This window comes from Nicotiana tabacum, chromosome 8 (assembly GCF_000715075.1).
Source record: "Nicotiana tabacum cultivar K326 chromosome 8, ASM71507v2, whole genome shotgun sequence".
Lineage (NCBI taxonomy): Eukaryota > Viridiplantae > Streptophyta > Magnoliopsida > Solanales > Solanaceae > Nicotiana > Nicotiana tabacum.
This window is the reverse complement of record NC_134087.1, coordinates 57,500,398-57,527,104: the sequence shown is the minus strand read 5'-3', so window position 1 is coordinate 57,527,104 and position 26,707 is coordinate 57,500,398. Positions and strand designations below refer to the sequence as shown.

Genomic DNA, 26,707 nt, shown 5'->3' with positions numbered 1-26,707 from the left:
CGAATTGGACGCCAAAATGCATGAAAATCATAATGAACTTCAAGAACTTCTAGAATTGCAACCACACGTCCGAACCACATCAAATCAACTCCAAATGATACCAACTTTCGCAGGCAAGTTACAAATGACAAAACGGACCTAATTCAAGTCCCAAAACAAAAATCTGAATCCAATATCCTTAACGTCAAACCATGGTCAAACATAGAAAATTCCAAACCTTTAAATTTCCAACTTCCGCCAAATAGTGCTGAAACCTTCTATAAACATCAAAATGCAAATCCAAAAATATGCCTGAGTACAAAATCACCATCTGAAACTATCAAAAACATCAAAACTCCAATCCAAGGTCAATTAATCAAAGTTAAACCTTGGTCAATTCTTTCAACTTCGAGCTTTTCAAATGAGAGTCGCCCCTTAAAATCATTACCGAATCACTCAAAAACCATAGCCCATGATGCACACATGTCATAATATACTATGTGAAGTTACTCATGACCTCAAACTGCCAAACTGGACGCAGTTGCTCAAAATGACCTAAATTGAATCTTTTGCAATTTTGGGTAATTCCTAAGGCTTATTTTGAATTGTTTGGTTGGTAATTTGTTTGATATTGTTTGTTAAGAGGCTTGTTTGAAAGGCAAAGCTGTAGTTGAGCTTTGAGTGGTCTTTGGAGCGAGGTAAGTGTTGAGTCTAACCTTGGCTTATGGGAATTAAGAACCTGTACTATGTGAATTTCATGTGAACGGCATATATGAGAGGTGGCAAGTTCTTATACGCCGCCGAATTTCTCATTTTCCCTGATTTTTTGTTGTTCTTTAATTATATGCTTCCCCGTCTTAAATTTTATATTCCTTAAATTCTTCCATTCTTATTTGCTACCTGTTAATCAACGTCCTCTCTTGTAAATGGTGTTAGATTGTTTCATAGTTTCATGATTCCCTACTATTTGCTTAAATTGACATACTTGAACCTCATAATTGTCAATTATTGGACTGGTCTCCCTGTGTACTATTACTTATATAGATTCCTATATTGTACAAGGTTTCCTTTTTGGTTCAATTTGGTACTTATTGATCGTAAAGGTTTTCGTGGTTTGAATTGTTAATTTTACTGTGCACATTAAGTATTTGGTACTAATATGGTGGGATCGGGTTGCACGCCGCAACAGGTGGAATAAGGGTGGATTGATATGGTAAAATAAGGGTGAATTATGATACTGACGCTGATATATGGTGGGTTCGGGTTGCGCGTATATATATATATATATATATATATATATATATATATATATATATATATATATATATATATATATATATAGAGAGAGAGAGAGAGAGAGAGAGAGAGAGAGAGAGAGAGAGAGAGAGAGAGAGAGCTTTGATTCATGCACCTACTATGGTAACAACTGGCGTTTTCATGATAGCCATATGCACTCCCCGGCTCAAGGGGACCAGAAAACGCCTTTCGTTTTCCACCCTTCGTCGGCCCTTTCCGCCTTCCTTAGCAAGTCCTCGAGCTGGAGTAAGAACTCCAATAGGGTTTCAAAAATCTACCATAACATAAGGAGAGGAGGTAACCCTCTTAATGAAGATCGATCTGGCAGAGGAGAAGGAACTCTAATGATTGGTAATTCTTAACAAAACTGGCTTATTTCTTGAGGCTGTAACTATTATTCTCAGTTGACTGTCTTATTTTGTTCCGTATTTCAATTTCTGCCTTAATTATACACTGCGTATAGGTTGTAGTGCAAGTGACCTTCCTTAGCCTCGTCATTCATTCCTCGAGGTTAGGCTCGGCACTTACAGTGTACATGGGGTCGGTTGTACTTATACTACACTCTGCACGTCTTGCGAAGATTTTGGAGTCGGTCCTAGTGGTGGTTATTAGTGAGCTCAGATTGGACAGCTTGCAGAGACTTGAGGTAGAGCTGCTCAGCGCCTGTTGCTCCTAGAGTCCCCTTTCACTTTTTATTTAATTGTGTACCTTCTTTTCAGACATCTTTATGTTATTTCAGACCCTTGTATGTACTATTCTAGTGGCACGTGCACTTGTGACACCGGGTCCAGAGATTGTATCAAAAATTTGGCTGTTTTAGCTTCCACATTTTACTTTGGATTTCTGCAATTATTTCAGTTCTTCTCTTATTTAATTTACACTATTAAAAATGGATAAGCTGTTCTAACATTAGCTTCCCTAACAAGTGAAATGTTAGGCACCATCACGATTCCGATGATAAAAATTCCAGGTCGTGACAAAAACTCATCAAAATCGGCTTTTAATGAAGTAGTTATCTGACAATACCTTCCAATGGAATAAAATACTAATCCTATAAGAAGTTTCTCTATGGATAACAAAATGCCGAGCGCAATTTAATTTGTAATGTATTTAGAAGGTCAATTTTGATTATGTTGTGCTAACAACAACAACAACAACAACATATCCAGTATAATCCCATATAATGGGGTCTGGGGAAGGTAGTGTGTACGCTGACCTTATCCCTATCTTGTGGAGATAGAGAGGATGTTTCCAATAGAACCTCGGCTGAAGAAAGCATAAGCACCATATTAATGAAAAGAAAAATAGGAAGGAACAATACTGATAAGCTATGTAAAAGCAGCATAAATAATAACAAGATAGTGAGATGAAATAAATGCAAGATACGACAAGTAGTCATAGAAACCTACTAACAACAGAAAGTGAGAGTATGTATTAATACTACAGGCATGAACAATCTAGCCTACCTAACCTACTACCCTAGTCCTCGACCTCCACACCTTACTATATCAAGGGTCATGTACTCGGTCAGCTCTAGCTGCATACACTATATCTTTGTTAAGCCCTGTAGTATTACGTCAATGTTATGCCCCGCAGTATTATATTACGTCGATGTTACGCTCCGCATTATTAAATTACGATGATGTTGCACATTGTAGTATTGTACGTTGAATTTGTTGTAAGGGAATTGACATCAGTCCAAGGAAAGGATTATTTGGAGATAATAAGGATTATGCTATTTTAAATAAATGATAAGTAAATTCGTGAAGGTGAGAAGGAAAGAAAGTCAAAGAAAATGAATTTTCGTCCAAGTTTGGCATATTGGGATAAAATACGGGCCGAACGTTAGTACCCGATATTTATGGAATAGTACCATACAAGGTACCATATGACCATGATAGAATGATGTATAAAGTGTATTAAGAATAAGTAGAATTTTAAGTAATTTGAGATAATTCTTAATTATGTGGGTAATTGGTTAATTATTGGTTAGTAGGAGAATAATAAATTATTAATTAATTAAAAATTGGATAAATTTGAGGAACATTACCTTTAACGTGGCAGCAAGCCAATTTCTAACCAAATGACTCTTAGTCATTTTTGCTAGGTGGCAAGGAATGTGATTAATTAGAAAACACATCATCCCTAATATTTTGAAGACTTGTAAAAGTTATGTGTTAAGTACCAAAGACACTTCATTTTCATATTTTGAATACCAAGACACTACCACCAGGCATTATCAATTCCTTCAAGTCTTCAACCAAACTTCTTGCAACTAAACAATTCCAACGAGAATTGTTAGAACCGTAGCAACGTAAAATTTTGTGGTCCTAAAGGGGTACGGTGCAAACTTTTCCAAAAATATTATACGGATTTTTCCCTACTCAAGGTATGTTAAGGCTAAGCCCTTCCTTCATTTTTGCATGATCTCGTAATTACACGAGTTTGATAATGAGGAATAAAGAAAAATTCATATCCTGGAATTTATGTATATTTTGTAAGTTACAATATTCTCCTTATCAGGACTTCATATTCAACTGAGTATTTCCTTCTTCCAGTCAAGAGGGCAGAAAGTCTTTATATACAATATTACAATATTTTCATTACCATTGAGCTATAATGGGCAGACCCTTATTTGGCAACCTCCGATCAGATGGTAAGTTATATACCAAGCCTACTGTGGCCGAGCGCCTATGAGCGGGCCCAGTTGGTCGAGATACAGAGCCTAGTATGATTGAGCTATATATATATACACACACACACACACACACACACACACCAAGCCTTATAGGGTCAGACATCTAGTTTACTTACTATATTGAGAGAGTTGAGTCAGCATCAATAGGTAAGCATATCTTCAGATTATCTTTGGCTTCCAGTTACTTTCAGTTATTGTATTATCAGTTCAGTTTCAGCTTTTAGTATATTGTCTTACATACTCAGTACATTATTTTGTACTAACGTCTCTTTTCTAGGGGAGCTGCATTTCAGGTATGTAGGTTCAGACAGCTAAACGGGTAGAGATCCTCATTAAGTGTTGCCCGAGTTAAGCTTGATCGATAAGCTCCATGCCTTTAGGAGTTGTCGGGTCTAGAGCTTTATGTATATCTTGTGTATATATGTATATATGTTATGAGTAAGCCGAGGAGCTATTCCGATCACAGTATACCCATCAGTAGAAGCTTGTAGACATATCCTTCAGTTAGTGGAGTATGTTGGGCTTTCAGGCCTTGTATATATATTTGGTTGGTTTGACAACTGTAATGATTATGATGGCCTTGTCGGCCCAATTTTATATCGATACCTAGTCAACATTCGCAGTTGTCTTGCAATGTGTCCCATGTCCAAAGTGTGATATCATATGTTTAGAGTTCCTTAGTTGCAAGTTGGTACGCAAGGATAGTTGAGGCACTGGGTGCCGGTCTCGCCCCCAGATTCGGGGCGTGGCAAAAGTGTTATCAGAGCAGTTCTGTACTAGGGAATCTACAAGACGTATCTAGTAGAGTCTTGTTTATGGGTGTGTCATGCACCACACTTGTAAGCATAAGGCTACAGGGCATTTAGGACTATCACTCTTTCTTCTTAATCTAGATCGTGTGGTAGAGCTCAGTTGTAAGAACACAATTTCCTAAACTAGACCTTATTTATAATACGACGATGCCTACATTTAGAAAGATGGTTCATAATTTATTGAATGAGGTTGTGAAAGAGTTGAGTCAAAAGAACTCGGTGAGCTTCTGGAAAAGGAGTCATAAGGCAAGAATATCTATCCACCTTTATGGTGAAAGACAATGAGAGATTCAGAAGATAAATACAAGTTTCAATAAGTAAAGGAAGCAAGGTGAAAGAGGGTACGAGGTACCCAGCTAATGAAGATTATCCTTATTTACCATTCAAGAAAAGAGATATAAGTATTTTGAGTCACCTTTAATAGTAACAGAGGTATGTACAATTGACACCAATCTAAGTTATGCCTTATGGGAGCTAACAAATATGGTTTAAAAGAAGGACATAATATCACAATCCAGCTAGGGTTAGAGTGACCAAAATTGGTGGATGAATTATTTGCGTTAGTTGACATTGACGAGGGATATTGCAAATGTGGTAATAGATCTCCTTGTGAGACACCCAGATGGTGCACTCTAAAATAGTACAGCTAGCTATGAGTACTACAAAGATAGGCACTGGAAGCCTTGAAGGGATAAATATTACCTTAGTGTGGCTCCCGTCCCTATTAGAGGGAGAATGTTAGGCAGCCCGAAGAGCCAGTAGATGGGGCAAGGGGAGGTAAAAGCGAAAGAATGTCTTGTTAAAGTTTCAGAATAAAGTGATAGATAGAAATATTAGCAGGGAAGTACGAAGAGGGATAATGAAGCATTATGAGTGAGATGTGATACATGGATGGCAACGGTAGAGTGTTACAGAATCTATAGTCAAATTAAGAAAGAGATGAGAGGTGATGGGCCTTAAGACAACAAAAGAGTAACATCCTCATTTCGAGAAATAAGTTCGCGACTCTAACAAGATTAACAGAAGGAAAAATTAGACCCCAGAATAATAGAAATCAGTATGGACTGGTGAACAAGATAAACTAAACATGAATTAGGAACTGAGTGCTTTGATAATAGTCAGCATCATGAGAATCTCAGATTGCGTTCCGGTAGTAATAGAATGGACAACAGAAGAAGATCCATAATGAATTCAGAGAATGGTCATTTAGGAAGACGCTTCCTCAAAGCAAGTAATGTGAGCAAAGTTAAGCTTAAGGGACTATATGTGCTAGTTACACTAAGGGTCACTATCACGAGTGAGGAATTTTGTTATCCTTGGATTATCACAAGGCGAGTAAGGGTCATTAATGATGTGAAAGGAAGCCAAAGATGAAAAGGAAAATCATCTATAGGCAGGTCGTCGTAGATCCATGTCTTAGTACTCCTCTAGGGGGAGGGGAATATGGAATGGTGTGGTATTAGGCCAGAATTAAGTGGATCTAATAACTATGGAACGATAAAGGAAGAATGCAATAAAAATGAAAAAGGGATGAGATTGCACTTATTAAAATGTTACAGATGTGCGATGACTCTAGAACATTATGTAAGCACGACGTCAAGAAAAAGAAGGGTTTCTGCCCGGGATGTTATTGATAGATAAGGAGCCAGTACGTGAGGTAAGTTAAGACAAAGGATATAACTCAAGAAAGATTACGCGGAATATGGATATGAGAATGGGCCAACGAGTAGTTAGTAGTTGATCCAGGAAGATCCTAGTCATGACTAGACAAGAGGTTACCGACAAATCAACAGATCATGTAAGATAAATGTAGTAAACCCCAACATAGAGAATTCAGCCTCGCAGTAATGTCATTATAATACTTGAGATATATTCAAATAGGAGTCGGGGTAGTTAATGGTACCGTATGCATGTTACGGGGATAAAAGAAAGTGTCATTGGGAAGGCAGTCAAAATATCAGTTCAGAAGAAAACCTACAAGCACAAGGGCACGGAGGTAACCACCTATGAATGATTATACGCAAGAAAGGACATCAAAAGGTCTGTAATAAGCTCACAACTTTACAAGAGCCAAGGGTTCTCCCTAAGTACTACAACGAATGACTAGCTGAGAAAATAAGGAAGAAGGCTGCAACCTAAGCACAATAACCTAAAGAGGAAATGGTCGTGTAATAACAATCTCACAACAACATTATAAGCACACCAAAGGAAAGTGACACCTACAGTGGCTAATGAACGGGAAGTAAAATTAAATGTAATATTTGATATCATATGAGTTGCACGAAAACTCTGGCATGTGTGGGCACTAAGACAAGCTAAGTATGGACGCAAAAAGAGGGCAGAAAGACCAGGAAAAGTAATAACTTACATTGAAAGAAAGCTAAGATGCAATGAAAGAAATTATTTGATCAATGATCCAGAATTGGTTACGTTATGAACGCACTTAAGGGTTTGGAGTTTTATACAAGTAGCATATATGGCCGTAGAAGATTCTGGTATATGTTAAAAGGAAAATTTGAGTTCAGGTCATAAACAAAGGATTAAATTGTTAAAGGATTGTATCATGCATATGCCTCAACGCCCATGAAAGGCTAAAACAAAATAACTAATACCATGAACCCCAGATCGGGAGATAATTTAAGCCGACATAAAAGCCGATTAGAAGAAGGAGGAAATTAAAAAGTTACATCGACGAAGTAAATCACCAATCCGATTATTGGACCCAGAAGTTATAGGAATCATGATTGAGAACATATCAGAATCACTCTTAATATTAGAGGTGTAAGAGAGATAGCACAACAACCATATTCTATAACGGCTCTATGATAAAGTCAGTTAGAAGAAGTACCATCCTCATAAGAAGTCACTATGAAGCTCCCACCGAATTGTGTTTGACCTAGAGGTGCAAGTATTATAATAGAGCTTCAAATGGTGGATGTGATTTGTACATATATGAGAGGGAGGTTATGAAAGAGAGATAGTAGAATATGAGGTGATATTCTAAAATAAGTAAGGTAAAGTAAATAACATACGAAATACTCAAGTATAGAAGGATGAGAGTGGTCCATACTTTAGGCAAAAGATTAGAAGGGCTAGGATACAGTATCTAAGAATGATAGCAGCATTGTCAGTGGCATACCTTCCAGCCTATGGTTTCTAAGTATCGAAATGTCTAATTAGAGAGTAAAAGAAGAGTTAGAGACAATGTGATGTCTCGCTTGATGTTCCATAAAAGCATAAGGGAATCGATCGCAAGATAAAGTATGATAGAACGACAAGGTTTTAAAAATACAAGAGTAGGGATAAGAAGAAGGCAAGTGAGAAGGTGATGAAAAGGGATAAGTCCCCGGGATCAAGCCCGTGAAAACAAAGGAGTTGATGGTTCCTCTATGTTATAGAAAGCTTAATATAGCCTGAATGAACGCAAAGGAGTCTAAGACTAGTAGCATTTAGAAGATATGGAATCTGCCCTAGAAGCAGAATGCGTCTACGAAATAAATGATTTCTGTACTTTTTTTTTGGAAAGGTACTGCAATTGCTGTAGTATTGCACTGTGTTTTACGTGTTTTCTTACTACTCAACTTTTATTTACCTTTATTACTTAATGAGTTGAAGCACTCACATAACTCCCTACACCTTGTATGCAGATTCAGGTATTTTTGAACCCGGTAGTGGGTGTTGATTGCTCATAGGCAGAGTCATCGGAGTTTAGCAAGGTAGTTGTCCGACGTTTGCAGCAAAGCTTTTCTCCCTCTTGTTTTCATTAGACTGTATTTAGTACATTTTTTGACTTTTCGTTGTATTTAGACCTTAGTAGATGCTCGTCACTTGTGACACCCCGATGTCGAGCTTGTATCTTATTTCCGCACTGTTCATGTAGACTTACATTATGAGACAATTGTTTAATTAAAGGCTTAAAAATGATTCTTATTGATTAATGGTTAATCTGGGTGTTGTGTCGGCTGGTCTTGTCTTCACGAGAGGCACCGTCACGACTGGGTATGAGTTTAGGGTCGTAACAAAAAAAATGTATAAAGGGGCAGGGGATAGTTTTAGAAAAAGTAGTTTGATTTTATTTGGGGCAAATAGGTTCAAAAGACTGAAATAGAACATAAACCTCATTTAGCAGATTGGTTCAGGCATAGATACCAGTAATTAAATAATCAAAACAAGAGCAGGGGCAGTTGAATTATAGATAGAACTGCCTACACATATTTGCAATACCCAAACTGAATCAAACAAAGTCTCACATTATTGAAGGTTTCTTAGCTTACTAATTATCAGTAGGTGGGACCATATAGACATGTATTAAATAGAAACATGCTGAAGTTTGAAATAACTATCCAACAAACACATAGCACATCATGGGCCACACATGCTAAGGTAAATTAACCACACAAGTACATAGAACAGAGTAGGTTAACAGGAATTAAGGCATACTAGTTAGAAAGAAAGAAAGGAGGAAACATATGGCAAACAGAATCATATCGAGGTTTGAAGTAAACTAATCATATAATCACATGTAATAGAATAAGATAACAAGAACTAAAGCATAATAGTTGAGAAAGAGATGGTTAGGAATTGTGTAGCAAACAGAAGCATGTTGAGGTCTGTGATAAAACTAACTACATAAGCATATAGAGTAGAACAAGATAATAAGAATTAAGGCATACCAATTAGGGAGAAAGTAAACAGAAATGTGAAGGCAATTGGAATCCAAGAGTTTAGCCTTGGCTTTCAGCCGGCTAGACAATGCACCAAATCAGAGTGATAGAAAGAACTCAAGTTGTGTGAGTGTGTAAGTGTAGGTTTGTAGGTGTGAGCTTGTGTTTCTCAACATGTGTTTGAAAATCAGAATAATGAAGGGTTTTATAGAATATAGTAGAGTAAAACCAAATAAGGTAGGAGAATCAATGGTACACAATATAAGGCAAAGAAATCAATTAATCAATCAATTAGGGTTAAACACAAATCACTTAATAGGACAGAATTACGGAATTATTACTTAGACTAAGGAGAATCTTATACGAAATCCATTAGCGGACAACATTGAGGTTTAATAAGGTAAGTAATAAGTCCAGAAATCACTTAAAGGTTGATCATTGCTGATATCAAATTTTTTCCTCATATATTTTAAAATGCATACATACTTTCAAAATAGTGCATGAGCATCAACCAATATTTTTCAATTAATTTCTGTATTTTTTAAAAGGATTTTAATTAATTTGTTCTAGCATTTTATTATCCAAATAATTACTAATTGCATCACAAATAGTTTTATGATAATTTTATTGCTTAATTTTATAATTGCAATGACTTTGCAATAATAGCCCATGTGTACATAATTACCTTATTTCATATGAAAATGATCATTTATATTTTTATAATACTAAGTAATTATTTTAAATCATTTTTATGCACACAGGATATTTTTATCATTTATAAGTTATTTTATAAAATCGTATTATTAAGTTAATTGGGTATTTAAATAATAGCCCCTTTTTCTTAATCAATTTTGGACTTTAGCCTACCCAGCCGAATTTAAACCTAGCACAGTCTACCCTAGCCTAATTAAATGTCACCCATGACCCAATCTCTATGTAACTAGCCCCAACCCGGAATCAATCCCAGCTGTTGATCTCAAGACCCTAACACCCAAAACCCTACACACTTCTCCAATTATGCCACCTCTGAATCTTCTCATCCTTTCTTCTCTCTCAGACGCTCTCAAACCCTAGAGTGTTGTCACTCAAAATTCCTCCCAAATCACTCTGATTCCCAATCGGATATGGAATCATTTGGTGATTTACCGCCTTATCCGACCTCCTACCTCTACTGGTTGTTCGATTTTCATTTTACTTGATGGGATCTCAAGGGATTCGAACAAGATTTAGTTCAAATCTCTCATATTTTCGATTAATCCGACTATATTCAACCCTATGTCTATGAGTACTATCACTTTCATGTTTACATGAGTTTAAATCTCTAGTTCAAACAAGATTTTCCACCTCTGTTCATTTTTAATATAAACTTAGTTATTTCTTGTTGAATTCGTTAGATCTGAAGGGTTTTGAGTTTGTTTGGTATTTTATGTTTAAGATTTTTCTATTTTTACTAATATTGTCAACCGATTTCATTTTTTCCTAAAAGCTAGGGTTTCGATTTTTCTAAGAAATTTCTGTAAAATGCTTTAAACGTTTAGACATTTTTCAACTCTGGTTTTCTTCTTGGCTTTTTTCGACTGGTTTTACTGGAGTTTCATCTCTGTGGCTTTACACCTTAGGGTTTTAAATTATCTGACTGTTGGTTATAATGTTTTGTCCGCTTACCTTGCTCTGTCAATTAACGTATTAATTGATTACCTGCCTAATTAGGATTTGAAATTGTGCTTCCCTTTAAAACTGATATTTCCTTATAGGATTTTTACCCGTTCTTTCCTTATGTGTGATTAATAATTGGTACTGCCTCCCTTAATTCCTCTACTAGTCTGATTTCTGTATTTTGATTGATCTCTGGACTTACTACTTACCTTATTTAAACCTCATTCTTGCCTACTGATTTACTCCGTGTGAGATTCTCCTTAATTTAAGGGATACTTACTTAATTCTGCTTATTAATTGATTCATGTTAGCCCTAGTTGACTGATTAACTGATCTCTTTGTGTTATTTGTGTGCAATTGATTTCCTACCTTATTTGGTTGCTCTATTGTATGCTATAAAAGCCTTTCATTATTCTGACACACGAACAATCAAAAAGATACAAAACACACACAAACTCTTATTCACACACACACTTTCCATTGTAATTCTTTCTGTTACTTGTGTTTGCTGCACTGTCTAGTCGGCTGAAAGCCAAGGCTAGGCTATTGGATTCAACTTGCCTTCACTTTCTTGTTTGCTATCTCCTAACTGGTATGCCCTTATTTCTGTTTCCATAATATCTCATATGTGCTATGTGTCTCAGTATACTTCTGCTTTGATACTTGCCTCTTAGCCATCTATTTCTCAACTACTATGCTTCAGTTCCTATTCTATATGACTTATATGATTAGATCACCCTTAACTTCAACCTATGCATGTTTATTATATGCTTCTTGCTTATTTTAACTAGTATGCTTTAGTCTTGTCCCATGTGACTGTGTGGTTAACATGCTTCTGTTCTGCCCTATGTTTCTCTTAACCAGTATGACTTATGTCCTGTCTTGTTCTATATGATAACATGCTCCCGTTTGACCCATGACACTTATTTACCTATTTCCCGACTAGCATGCCCCAGCTCCTGTCCTGTTTTACGTGATGTTAGTCTGCCTTAGCAACTCATGGTTCCTACATGCTTCTTTCAAGAATAATATGTTTTGGATTATCACTATTTTTTTTGTATGGCTGTCTGATTAGCCATTTGACTTAGCATGTTTCTATCTGTTAAATACATGTTTATATGATTCCATTTAGTAATGGTTAATAGACCAAATCAGCTCCAGCAATGTGAAACCTTGTTTGTGACTCTGTTCTGTCTATGATTCCAGTATTCATGTTTAACTACTGGTATCTAAGTCTAATAAATCTGTTGAAACATGGTCCTATTCTGTTTGTTCACTTCTGAAAATAAATAGTGTTCAAAAAACTATCCCCCACCCTTGTGTACTATTTTCCAACTCTTACCATTAGTTGTCTAAGGTTCTGCCACTCCAATGTGAGCACTGCGTAGTGTCCATGAGACTCCTCTGAACTCTGACACATTGGGGCTGGTTCTCCAATTCTTTGTGAATTTTGTTGAACATCTGATCTTGGTGTGAGCATTGCCCAGGGTACTTGAGGCCCTTGGGAACTTTGACACACCAGGAACCAGCCTTATGTGTTATGGATGGGCTACCACTATGCTCAGAGGTGCTATATTTGAAGACTTGGTTCCAGGCTGATGTTGGGCCTATGAAGGCTCCCTATAGTATAGCGATTTTCATTATGTAATTCATTTATATTAGTTTGTAATAATAATCCTTGTAAAAACAGATATTGGGGCTATTAGTAAAGCTGGGAGGGATTATCATATATCTTTGTTGGGATCGGGTAGCAATCATGCCTATAGGGTTGTTGTGATTATATATATGTAGTAGAAATCATGCCTTTAGATTGCTGTGATGATTGTTTACTCATATGCATTAGAAACCATGCCTAAAAGACTTAATATCATTCTTTCAAATCCTAAATTTTCATACTTTGCATCACTAGAAATCCTGCTTCTAAGGCGTTTCCTAATTCTGTATCAAAATTCACGTTCATGCATATCCTCAAGTCTCAATGTGCATTAGAAACCATACCTATAGGATTTTTTGTTAGTTATCAACTAAATATGACATTCTGCTCACTTAGATATCATGTCCATAGGAAATCATGTTTAAAATCAGTTTTGACGATTTAGATATCAGGCTAGTGATATAATCAAGGCCCAGAAATCAGGCCAGTGATATAATTAAGGAAAGCAGTACCAATTACGAGTCACATATAAGGAAAGAATAGATAAAAATCTCATAGAGATACCAATTTTATAAGAAAATATAATTTCAAATCCTAATTAGCCAAATAAATCAATTAATCAGTTTATTTGACGGAGGCGAAGTGAACGGGCAAACATTATAGCAAGCAGTAGAATAATTAGGATCCCTAGAGCATAAAGACATATGGATAAAAATCAGTCGAAAAGTAAAGGAAGAAAACCAGAGTTAAACACTTAAAATTTTTTGCAGAAACTTCTTTAGAAAATTTGAAAACCCTACTTTTTAGGGAAAAAATAAAAATCAGTTACCAATAATAGGGAAAACAACATAATCATAAAGGAAAAAACACAAACAAACTCAAACCTCTTCAGATCTAAAGAGATCTGAACGGATTTAGCAAGAAATGGTTAGGATATATTAAAAACTAAACATATGTGAGAAAAATCTGGTTTGAACCACAGATTTGAAGCCATAAACACGAAGATATTAGTACTCACAGATATAGGAATGAACATAGACGAATTGTTACACCCCATGTTTTCGTAAGTTAATGTTTCATCGTAAGTTAATCGATGTAAGTTTGGTAATTAGATTATTTTAGGATTATAGGTATTATGCTATTTCAAACAAGTGATGAGTAAATTCGTAAAGGTGAGAGGGTAAGTAAATCATAAAAATAAATTTCGTCAAAGTTTGTCATGTTGGGATAAAATACGGCCCGAGCTAATATACCCTGTATTTATAGACTAGTGCCATACAAGGTACCACATGACCATGATAGTAAGATGTATAAGATGTGCTAACAATGAGTTGTTTTTTAAGTAATTTGAGATAATCCTTAATTATGTGAATTATTGGATAATGGGGGAATAAACTAGTTAATTAATAATTAGTGGTTGACTAATTAAAATCTTTGGATCAGATTAATGAGCAAAACGTGGCAGCCACATGGAGACACATTAAGTGCCTCTTGAATTAGCTTGCAAGGTGGAAACAATTCAAAGATGAGCACCTTATCTCTTTGGATTAAAGTATGGCATCAAAACACTTCTTTAATTCACAAAAATGAAGACCTTTGACATCTTCAAAGTGGTGGATAGATTCTGCAAGAAAAGATATTTAATATTGTGATAAAATTCATTCAAGGAGATGGATTAAACATTCAGCAAAGTAATGATCTTAAGCAGAAAAATTCATACGAAATTATACTACGTAACAGTAACGGGATTTTGCAATTTTAAGGAGTACGTTGTAATCTTTCTCAAGAATCTCATATGTATCTTTCCCTACTCCGATCTTGCCATTTGGTGTTGTCATAATTGAGGTGTGTTAAATGGATTGTCAAACGAATCGACCCAGGTATGTTAAAGCTATCCCTTCTTTCTTTTGGCATGATCCATATGATACAAATGAAACGAGCAAAATATGCAACTTTCATAAATGACTCTATTTATAGAAATACTAGGGGTGTCTATATTATTGATTCCCCATGTGAATTATTATTATATCTTTTGTTCATAGGTCTCGAAAAAATACGTATTTGATAAAGTTTATCCAAAAGGCATATTGATTTTTATGGTATTCCGAGAAAATCTTATTAATGTATTTCTTATGCATTTCATGCATTTATACATGTACATTGACCCATGACCAGATGGCGTTATATACACATATATATGTATATTATATTTATATGGGATATGGAAAAAAGTTACGGCGTTATATACGCACCACCACCTGATCAACTGGTATACGTTGACGATTTTACCTACAGTGGCCGAAATTTTATGATGGGATGCCCTCAGAGGCTTGATGATTTTATGAACACATGTACCCATGCACGACATGACATTCATACGCATATGCATGACACTATAAGTATTTCATGAATTACAGAGTTATCCAGACTTACAGGTTGAGTCATTTACTCTATATTTCTTCCATGTCTTTTATGTACTTATTTATGCGGCTTACATACTCGGTACATTATTCGTACTGACATCCCTTTTGCTTGGGGACACTGCATTTCATGCCCATATGTCCCGATTGACAGGTCGAGAGTCCTCCAAGTAGGCTATCAGCTCACCGGAAGATGTTGGTGCGCTCCATTTGCTCCGGAGTTGCTTATTTGGTCAGTATGATTTAGATGCGTATTGTTTGGTATGGCGGGGCCCTGTCCCAACCTTCATGTTAAGTGCGTACTCTTAGAGGCTTGTAGACAAATGTCATGTATACGAATGCTTGTATGGCCTTGTCGGCCTATGTTTTGAGTTTACAAATGATCATGTTGGCCTTATAGGCCCGTATATCACATGTATAAGTTTTTATACCAGGTTGGGTCATCCTACATTGAGTACTTCCCTATTTTTATTCTAGTTAGCCCATGACAGCCTGTTTGGCCCATTTGCCAATGAAAGTACAAAAAGAAAGATATGTTATGTTGGTACTCGGTTAAGTAAGTTACCGGGTGCTCGTTGCGGCCCATAGGTTTGGATCGTGACAAAAGTGGTATCAGAGCTATTCTATACTAGGGAGTCTACAGGCCGTGTCTAGTAGAGTCTTATTTATGGGTGTGTTGTGCACCAGACTTATAAGCAGGATGCTATATGGCATTTAGGACTATCGCTCTTTCTTCTTACTCTAGATCGTGTGGTAGAGCTCAGTTGTAAGAACTCAATTTCCTAAACTCTATCTTATTCGTAATACAACGATGCCTACATTCAAAAAGACGGTCGGTAAGAGATATAGCTATGGAAGTGTTGAGTCAGAAGAACTCGATTTTGCGTCATGCTTACGATGAGTAAATGTGAGGTCTTCAGCAGACCATGCGTGTACTAGAAGGTGCAAGGTTATTAATAAGGAGTTTTAAGGCAAGAATACTTATCCACTCTTACGGTAAAAAGGAATAACAGAATTGGAAGGTAGACACAAGTTTCAGCAAGTAAAAGAAGCAAGGTGAAAAAAAGCTCGAGGTACCCAGTTAATAAAGATTATCATTATTTACCAGTCAAGAAGGGAGATATAAGCACTTTGAGTTACCTTCAATAGTGACAGATGTATTGACAATCGGTGCACACTAATCTCAGTTATGCCCTATGGGGGCCAATAAGTGTAGTTTAAGAGAAGGACAGGTTATCAAGATCTGAGTGGGATTAGAGTAACCCAAAATAGTGGATGGCTTGGTAGAGATAGTTGACATTTCCGAAGGATAGTGCAAATGTGGTAATGGATCTCCTTATGAGCCACCTAGATGGTGCACTCTAAAATAGTACAACTAGATATGAGTGCTACAAAGATAGGCACTGAAAGCCTAGAAAGGATAAATATTATCTTAGTATGGCTTCCGTCCCTAGTAGAAAGATAATGCTAGGTAACCCGAAGAGCCAGTGGATGGAGCAAACAGGAGCTAAAACCAAAAGAATATCTTGTTGAAATTTTTAGAATAAAGTGATAGACCAAAATGTTAGCATGAAATAAGAAGAAAGCTAATGAAGCATTAAGAGTAAGGTGTTATACATGGATGACAACGGTAGATTAAAAAGATGACAATATTACATAGTCTATAGTCAAGTGAAGGAAAAGATGAGAGGTGACAGGCCTTGAGACAACAAAGGAGTATAGTCCATAAAGCCGTATCCTCACTTCGAGAAATACGTTCGTGACTCCAACGCAACTACCGAAAAGAAAAGTTAGACCCCAGAATAATAGAAATCAGTAGGGGCTGGTGAACAAGATAAACTAAACGTGAATTAGGGACTGAGTGGTTGGATAATAGTCGGCCTCATGAAAGTTTCAAATTTATTTTGGCGATAATAAAATGGACAATAGAAGAAGATTCATGAGAAATTTAGAGAATGGTCATTCAAGAAGATGCTTCCCTAAAGCAAGCAATGTGAGAAAAGTTAAGCTTAAGGGACTATGGGTGTTAGTTACACTAAGTGCCACCCTCGCAAGTAAGGAATTTCGTTATCCTTGGTATACAAGGATCACCACAAGGCGAGTAAGGGTCATCGATAATGTGAGAAGACGCCAACGATCAGGAGATAAAACATCTATAGGTAGATCATTGTAGCGCTAAATATTAGCACTTCCCTAAAGGGGGGAATATAGAGTGATGTGGCATTAAGTCAGAATTAAGTGGTTCTAGTAATTATAGAATGGTAAAGGAAGAATTCGATAAAATAAAAAAGGGATGAGATTGCACTTATTCAAACCCTACACATATAATACGATACTAGAGCATTATGCAAACACGACATCAAGGAGATGAAGTAAGGGTTCCTTCCCGAGATGTTATTGATTAATAAGGAGCCAGTGCGAGAGGTAAATTAAGACAAAGGATATAACCCAAGAAAGATTACAAGAAATATTGATACGGGAATGGGCCAACAAGTTGTTAATAGTTGATTCAGGAAGAGCCTAGCTATGGCTAGACACGAGGATATAGATAAATCAACAGGTCGTGCAAGACAAACATAGTAAACCCAAATATAGTGAATTCAGCCTCGCAATAATGTCATTGTAATACTTGAGAAATATTCAGATAGGAATTAGGGTAGTTAAAGGTACCATATGAGTGCCATTAGGAAGTCAGTCAAAATATCAAGTTCAGAAGCAACCCTACAAGCACAAGGGGGTGGATGTAACTACGGATAATTATAGTCAAGAAAGGACATCAAAAGGTCTGTCGAGTATATAATGTAATAAGCTCACAAATTTACAAGAGTCAGCGATCCTTAATAAATATTAAAATGAAAGACTAGTTGAGGAAGTAAGGAAGAAGACTTCAACCTAAGCTCAGTGACCTAATGAGGAAATGGTCTTATAACAATAGTCTCACAACAACATTGTATGCACTCAAATAGAAAATGGCACCTACCGTGGCTAATGAACAGAAAGTAAAAATCAGAAGTGATATTCAAGATCATATGATTTGTATAGAATTCCAATGTTTGTGGACACTAAGGTAAGCTAAGTATGCAGGCAACAAGGGGGAAAAAAGACCAGGAAAAGTAATTGATGACATTAAAAGAAGAGCTGAGAAGGAACTCGATTAATGACCCAGAGTACGTTATGAACGCACTTAAGAGTTCGAAATTTTATACATGCAGCATATATGTTGACAATTATACAACCATGGAAGACTTCGGTATAAGTTAAAAGGAAAGAGTTGAGTCCAAGTCATAAACCAAAAATTGAATTGTTAGATGATGGTATCATGGATATTCCATAGCGTCCATCAAAGACTAAAGTAATAACTAATACCATGAGCCACAGATCGAAAGATAGCTTAAGCCTACATAAAGAATGATCAGAGGGAAGAGTAAACTAAAGAGTTACGTCAACCAAGTAAATTAGTAGTCTGATTATTGGACCCCAGAAAATTATAGACATCATGATTGAGAACATTTCAGAATCACAATTAATATTAGAGGTACAAGAGAGATAGTATAGTAGCCATATTTTATAATGGCTCTACGATAAAGCATGTTGGAAGAGTACCAGCCTCATAAGAAGTCAATATGAAGCTTCCACCAGATTGTGTATGCACTAGAGTTGCAAGTATTATAATAGAGCTTCAAGTTGTAGATGTGAATTATACCTATGTGGAAGGGAGGTTATGAATAAAATAAAAGATGTGATGCGAGATTTTTAAGGCAAGTAAGGTAAAGGTGAACAACGTAAGAGATACTCAAGTGCAGAAGGTAGCGAGTGGTCCATACATCAGATAGAAGGCAAGAAGAGCCAGGATTCAGTATCTAGGAATGATAGCGGCATCGTCAATTGCATATCTTCCAACCTATGGTTTCTAAGTATCGAGAGGTCTAGCTAAGAAAGTAAAAAAGAGTTAGAGATGATGTGATGACTCGCTTGATGTTCCAGAATGACATAAGGAAATCTATGATGATATGAAGTGGCTGATGTAGTTGAGACGTCCCGGAAGCTCATCACGTCTTTTTTTCTCTTCGGTGGTGGTGACTGTTGGATAGCGTTCACTTTGGAAAGGTCCAACTCGGTTCCTCGGCGGCTGACAATGAATCGCATTAATTTTCCTGCAGGAACCCCGAAGGCACATTTTGCGAGTTTAACTTTAAATTGTAAATTCTTAGCCTATCAAAGAACTTCCTTAAGTATGCTATGTGATCTACACCCTCTTGGATTTGATGATGACGTCGTCAACATACACCTCTATTTCCTTGTGTATCATATCATGGAAGATGGTCGTCATGGCTCTCATGTAGGTAGCCCCAGCATTCTTTAGACCGAATGGCATCATTTTGTAGCAGTACACTCCCCATGGTATATTGAAGGTTGTTTTCTCTGCGTCTTCTTCGTCCATCCAGATCTGATGATAACCCGCTAAGCAATCTACAAAGAATTAGAGTTCATGCTTGGCGTAATTGTCGATCAGGATGTGTATATTTGACAGTGGGAAATCATCCTTGGGACTTGCTCTTTTTAAATCCCGATAGTCGATGCATACCCTGACTTTCCCATCTTTCTTCGGAACCGGAACGATGTTGGCTAACCATGTTGGGTAGTCAACTACCCTGAGGACTTTGTCTATGAACTTCTTAGTGACTTCTTCCTTGATTTTAGGCTCATGTCTGGTTTGAACTTTCTGAGTTTCTGCTTCACCGGCGGATACATTGGATTGGTAGGTAACTTGTGAGCCACTATGGATGTGCTCAAGCCAGTCATGTTATCGTACGACCATGCACAAATATCTTCATATTCTTTCAAGACACGAGTATATTCTTCCTTTTCTGACGATGATAGGTTAATGCTTATGCGAGTCTCTTAGACAGTATGGGAATGTCCCAAATTGATTGCCTCGGTTTCGTCCAGGTTGGACTTGGGTTTGTTCTTAAAATTCTCAACTTCTCTGACAACTTCCTTAGGTATTTCATCCTCTTCATGAAAAGTATTAATAATGTTGTAGAAGAAAATGTGAAAGATAACAATAAATACTAAATAACAATGCATTAATTAAATTTGAAAACATCAAAAATAGGTATGGCTCGATGACTTGAGAATTTTTTTTGAAAAAAATGAGTCTTTAAAACAAAATTACTGAAAATATTTTAAATGCCTTGCATGGCTATAAAATAAATCATGCTAACTGCCAAGCTACCCAGGAACTCGGTGGGCACGGGATGGTGTGACGGTCTAATTCTTGATAACAACTCCCTTCTCCATAGTTTGAATGGTGAGGCCTTCTTCCTCTTCCCCCTCCTCCTCAATTATCACATTGCAATCCATATTTTCATCTTCTAGGAACAAGTTTCTCAACCCAGCCAAAGCTTCTTCCTTTGCAGATCCCTATATTGTATCGGCCTGGTGAAAAGTCTGATTAGGTGTGGTACCGACTACTCGAGAGGGTAGTAATGACCACGCCATGGAGGCGACCAATCATCATACTTTTGCCAGGTGTATGGATATCCCATCCCGAAAGTTGTGTCGTGTCGTTTCAACTGTATCGGTTTGGTAATGCCTTGGAGCTCCTTCCCAAGCCCTTTGTCAGGTTCATACCTAGACCATGCCAGTATGCTTTCAGAGTGCTCAATGGACAAATGTTAACGCTTGAACGCCCATCTATTAAGACCTTGGCGATGAATTTCTCCTCAAACTGTATTGTTATATGTAATGCCCTGATGTGACTTAATCCTTCAGGTGTTAGTTCATCCTCGTGGAAGGTGATCTTGTGACTCTCCAGTACTTGCCCTACCATGTTGTTCATCTCCCCACTGGTGATGTTGTTGGGTATGTAAGCTTCATATAACACCTTCATCAGAGCACTCCTATGCGCCTCAAAATTTTGCAATAGCGACATGATGGATATCTAGAGAGGGAGTCTTGTTCAAATGATCGATGATAGAGTATTTTGTTCCTTGTACTTTCCTCCAAAGATCATCTGGACCAGTTTCAATGATGGGTTGTTTGGTAGCAGCTTCCATGCTTGTTCCTCCCAAATTTTCGGGTGTATAGATCGTTCCAGTTCTGGTCATCCCCTACGCGGCACCAGATTCTTCCATCTTTGCTTTTCCCTTTCTCCTAGCATCGGCAACGTAATCCCAAGGTATGGTATTGAACTTGAAAGGAGGTGTTGGTGTTACTATCACAGTGAAGGGTGTGGATACCTCTATTTCAAACGGAGTTGGTGCAGTTGTAGGTGCTGTCACTTCAATTTCGAACGGGACTGATGCAACTACTTCAACTTTGACTGGTGGCTATATTTGTACCATAATAGGAGTGAGTGTGACTGCTGGTTTAGGGTCATCACCTTCCCGAATAAGCATGATTGACCCCTCAGGATCCCATTCTTCATCAGTTTCTATCACATTTACCCCTTCACCCCTATGATCTGGGAGGGGATTGTTGCGGACATTTGGCACGGCTTCCTTTGCTTGTATGAATTTTGTATCGATCAGGGTTTGAATCTTATTTTTCAGTGTACGGCATTTATTGATAGTATGCCCTTTCATGCGAGAATGATATGCACAGGTTTTGTTTGGGTTGGCCTACTAGGAGGATATTTCCATTGCAACAACATGAATTGAGGTAACGTATCCGGCAGACTTCAATCTTTCATACAATTGGTCAATGGGTTCATCAATAGGGGTATATTGCCTGTGCGGCCTGCGATTAAAATTGGGTCTGGGTTTTTGATAGTTTTGACGGGTTGGAGGTGAACGATACTAGGCTGGCTGGGTGTTATAAGTGTGATAGGCGGTAGCGGGTTGAGAATATCTGGGAGGTGAGGGTTGGTATGTAGGTAGAGGTGTTTGGTATGTGAGCGGAGATTTTGGGCCTTGGGCCACCATTAGTACCCCTACTTCTTTCTTCTTTGATATACCCCCTGATTGCAATGCTTTGTTCGTGGCCTGCAATGCCTCGGAATTGGTCACCATCCCACCCTTGATCCCTTCCTCAATCCTTTCTTCGAGTTTGATGATATTGGAGAACTTGTGATTTTTAATGACCATTAACCTTTCATAGTATTGGGGATCCTGGGCCCTGATGAAGAATTTATTCATCTGCTCTTCCTCTAATGCCGGCCTAACTTTTGCAGCTTCTGACCTCCATCGACTAGCATACTCGCGGAAAATATCTGTTGGTTTTTTCTTTAGATTCTCTATGTAGAAGGCATCCAATGCATTCTCTGTGTTAAACCTGAATCAACCCATGAAGTTCGACGCCATGCTTACCTAATTAACCGACTTCTTAGGATTCTGACTGATATACCAAGATAGGGCATCTCCAGTAAGACTCCTCATGAAAAGCTTCATGCGAATCCTTTTATCTTTTCCAACACCCACGAGCTTATCATAGTATGTTATCATATGTACTTTCGGATCACCTGTTCCGTCAAACATTTTGAACTTAGGAGGTTTGTAACCCTCTGGTAGTTCCACGTCTGGCTGAATGCACAGATCCTCATAATTCAGAACTTCAATTCCTTTGCCTCCTTCGACACCCTGGACTCGGCTCATGAGCATGTTGAGCTCTACGTCCATGTTCATAATGAGCAGGTCCTTCTCGGCAAATTCTGAAGCGTATGATGCTGGTTGAGTATAGTGAGGTAAGGTTTCCACATATATGAGATTGTTTTGGTGGGTGCCAGGGGTTAGAGTGTAGTGGTGATCGTAGTGGAGTTTTGCGTATCAATGATAGGTTGCGGGATATTCTGGGGGGTATGGTAAGTGGTTTGCAGGTACTGAGTAGGAAGATGTTGGTTTTGAGGAGGAGTGGGTACTTATGGAGGGTTAGGATTTTGGGGAGGGGTTGCGTATTGACGGGGTGCGAGAGGATTTTGTTGACATTGGCTTGTGTGTGTTTTGAGGAGTTGTTGGGTTTTGAGAATTTTTTTTGGTTAACGTTTAGGACGTTTAGGGTGAGGGAAATGTTTGCCAAATTGTGGACCTACTCAAGTTCTCCTTATAACTCCAATATTTTTTGTACAAATCGTAGGACCAAATCATTCTGGGTCGAAGTACTATGACCGTCTAAAGTTTCGATATTCTCAGCATTTTCTTTTCAGATACCACTCAAATCATCCATCGTAGCCTTTTCTCTGCTTTTTGGATTACTCGGAGGAGGAGAAGGTGGAGGGCTTCTAGATCTAATGTGATATGCTGATGATTCTAGTGTGTGTGAACCAACCTTAGGGGATGGGAATAATAAAAATAAATAAAAATAAAAGGTAAACAAGCCAGCAAGGATTCTAAAAATCGTTTGCAGGATTTAAACATGTATTGCGGAAACGTAAATTTGCGTCCTAATTTGGGGAACCTCGTTGCGCCCGAGGTAGGCCTAGCGACAAATAAATTTGGAGAATTTTAGTGCCAATAACTGCCTCATTTTATTAATTTAAAAATAGATGAATCTACAATGACACTAGTTGGTATTGTGGAACCAAATGTTAAAGTAAGGCTTATTCTTGATATTTCTATCTCCCTGATGTTATTGTTCCGTGTTTTGGTAAGGGAGAGTGTTAATGCACGAAGGGTGATGACGCACCATGTTTTGTGAGTGTTAATGCAGGAAGGGTGATTTTGTGCCATATTGTGAGTGTTAATGCACGAAAGGTGATGTAGTGCCATGTTATGAGAGAGTTAATACACGAAGGGTGATGTCGTGCCGTTTCTATTTGGTTCATATGGTTAGGTTGAGAGTAAAAGCACGAAGGGTGATTTTGTGTACTTTCTTCTATCGTGGTTACTTGTCCTTATCTGATCTAATTATATTGGTTGATCAAAGTCCTTAATTCTGCCGTGATCCCTTATCTTGTGATCCCCTCAGCATGCCCCCTCCTAATATTACTTGTCTTGTTTCTTTTGTTGCTGTTATTGGTATATATATCGTTATACTCCACATGTTGGTTTTGTGGGTGTCTTGTCTTAGCCTCGTCACTCTTTCGCCGAGGTTAGGCTCGACACATACTAGTATATGGGGTTGGTTGTACTAATACTGCACTCTGTACTTTCTGTGCAGATTTTGGTACTGGACAAAGTTGATCCTGAGTTTAGCATCCGTTCTATACATTCTCTTTACTGTTTCATTTGTATCAAAAATAGTTGTATGTCCTTCAAACAATTACTTGTGGTTAAATCTTAAAATTTTGTGAATTGTGACTCAATATTCTGTGTAGTTGTGTATAAATATTTAGATTGTTATGGATTTCCGCACTCGTTTTAACTTTTTTTGGCTTAATTGTTTTCAATCACTAAAAGTTTTAAGATTTTCGCTTAATGATCTCTAATGTTGGCTTTCTTAGCAAGTGAAATGTTAGGCGCCATCACGGTTCCGACGGTGGGAATTCCGGGTCGTGACAAGTTTGTATTAGAGCACTAGGTTTCCCAGGTCTCACAATTCACGGGCAGGCTTAGTAGAGTCTTGGAGATCGGTATGGAGACGTCTGTGCTTATCTCTTAGAGGCTACAGAGTTAGGAACAATGTCACTTCTATTCTTCTTTGTGGTATTATTTTGTTCTCTCAGTGCTAATCAAACTCATTGACTCTTGTTCTTTTGTATATGGCGAGAACACGTACCACATCTTAAGTTAAGCAGCAGCCAGATCCCTCAGTGGCAGCTCCTACGAGGGGCAGAGGAAGAAGCCAAGGCCGTGCCATAGGCTGTGGCAGGGGCATGGATCAGCCCAGAGCTCGAGCAGCAACACCAGCGATGGAGCTTGAGGTAGAGTTTGATGAGGAGACTCCAGCCTAGACTGTTCCAGTAGGACCAGCTCAGGTCCCAGATGGGTTCATCGCCACCCCAGTGCTACAGGATGTTTTGGTTCGTTATGTGGGCCAGATGAAGAGTGTAGCCCAGACTGGCACTTTTCCTATGGCACCAATCGTCTATCAGGCTGGAGGAGGAACCTAGACTCCTTCCACTCACACCCCGAAGCAGGTGACTCACTAGTATCAGACTCCAGCAGCTCAGCCAATTGGAGTAGCTCAGCCAGCTGTTGTGGCACGGGCCGGTGATGGTATTGTTATGACTCCCAAAGGTTTGTTATGATTGGACAACTTCACCAAGCTCTTTCCAGCTCACACAGTGGTGCACCTTCTGAGGATCCCCAGGATTATCTTGACCGCTGCCATGAGGTGCTGCAGAACATGGGGATAGTGGAGACCAATGGGATCGACTTTGCTGTGTTTTACATGACTGCTTCCACTAAGAGATGGTGGAATGACTTTGGATGGACCAGTCCAGTTGGGCCGCCTGCTTTTACTTGGGACTAGTTCTCTCAGATATTTCTTGAGAAGTTCCTTCCTGTCACACCAAGAAAGGATTATCGCAAGCAGTTTCAGTGTCTCTAGCAGGACAGTATGACTGTCACTCAGTATGACACCTGTTTTGTGGATTTAGCCTATCATGCTATTCTTTTGCTTCCTACCGAGAGAGGGAGGGTGGGGAGGTTTTTTGAGGTACTAACCCAGCCTATCAGATAACAAATGGTAAAGGAGACTGGGAGTGTGATTTCTTTTAAGACGGCTGCCAATATTGCCAGGCAAGTCGAGATGGTGTTAGCTTAAGGGAGTGGTCAAGGGTCTGACAAGAGGTCACGTCACTTCGGTGGATTCAATGGGGCCTCATCTGGAGGCCGAGGTACTTTTGGCAAAGGCCATCCTCCCAGGCCATTTGCATTATTTCGACCAGCTAGCCTACAGTGCACCACCAGCTCCTATTAGTGCACCTCCGCTCCAGGGTTTTCAGGGTGGTTACTTGGGCCGATAGGGTCAGTTTTAGGTTAATTAGTCATAGCAATTGAGGACTTGTTATACTTGTGGCGATCTGAGGCACATTGCTAGATTTTTCCCTCGTGCATCTAGCAGTTCTTAGATTCAGGCTTCTCGTTCCATGGTTCCAGCACAAGGTGCTTCAGTGCCCGCTTAGCCAGCTAGAGGTAGGGGTCAGGAAGCTAGAGGTGGTGGTCAGGCTATTAGAGGTGGAGGTCAGGTTCCTAGAGGTGGAGGCTAGCCAGCTAGGGCCCGTCCTAGAGATGTAGTCTAGGGTGGTGGGGCACAGCCCCGATGTTATGTTTTTCTAGCCAGGCTGATGTTGAGTCTTCTAACGTTGTCATCATACGTATGGTTTCACTTTGCAGTAGAGATGCTTCAGTTGTATTTGATCTAGGTTCTACTTATTCGTACGTGTCCTCCTATTTTGCTTCATATTTGGTTGTGCCCCGTGATTCTTTGATTGCCCCCGTGTATGTGTCCACACCTGTGGGAGATGCTATTGTCGTAGACTACGTTTATCATTAGTGTGTGGTTACCATTGGGAGTCTTGAGACTAGTATGGACCTTTTGCTTCTTGATATAGTAGACTTTGATGTTATATTGGGCATGGATTGGTTGTCACCTTATCACGCTATACTAGATTGTCATGCCAAGATAGTGACCTTAGCCTTGTCCGG

General features: G+C 38.4%; 1 pseudogene; it reads right to left on the bottom strand.

Moving 5' to 3' along the window:
- Positions 1–22,798, bottom strand: part of LOC142163110 (terpene synthase 9-like) — a 52,348-nt pseudogene extending 29,550 nt beyond the window's left edge.
- Positions 22,799–26,707: the final 3,909 nt, after the last annotated feature.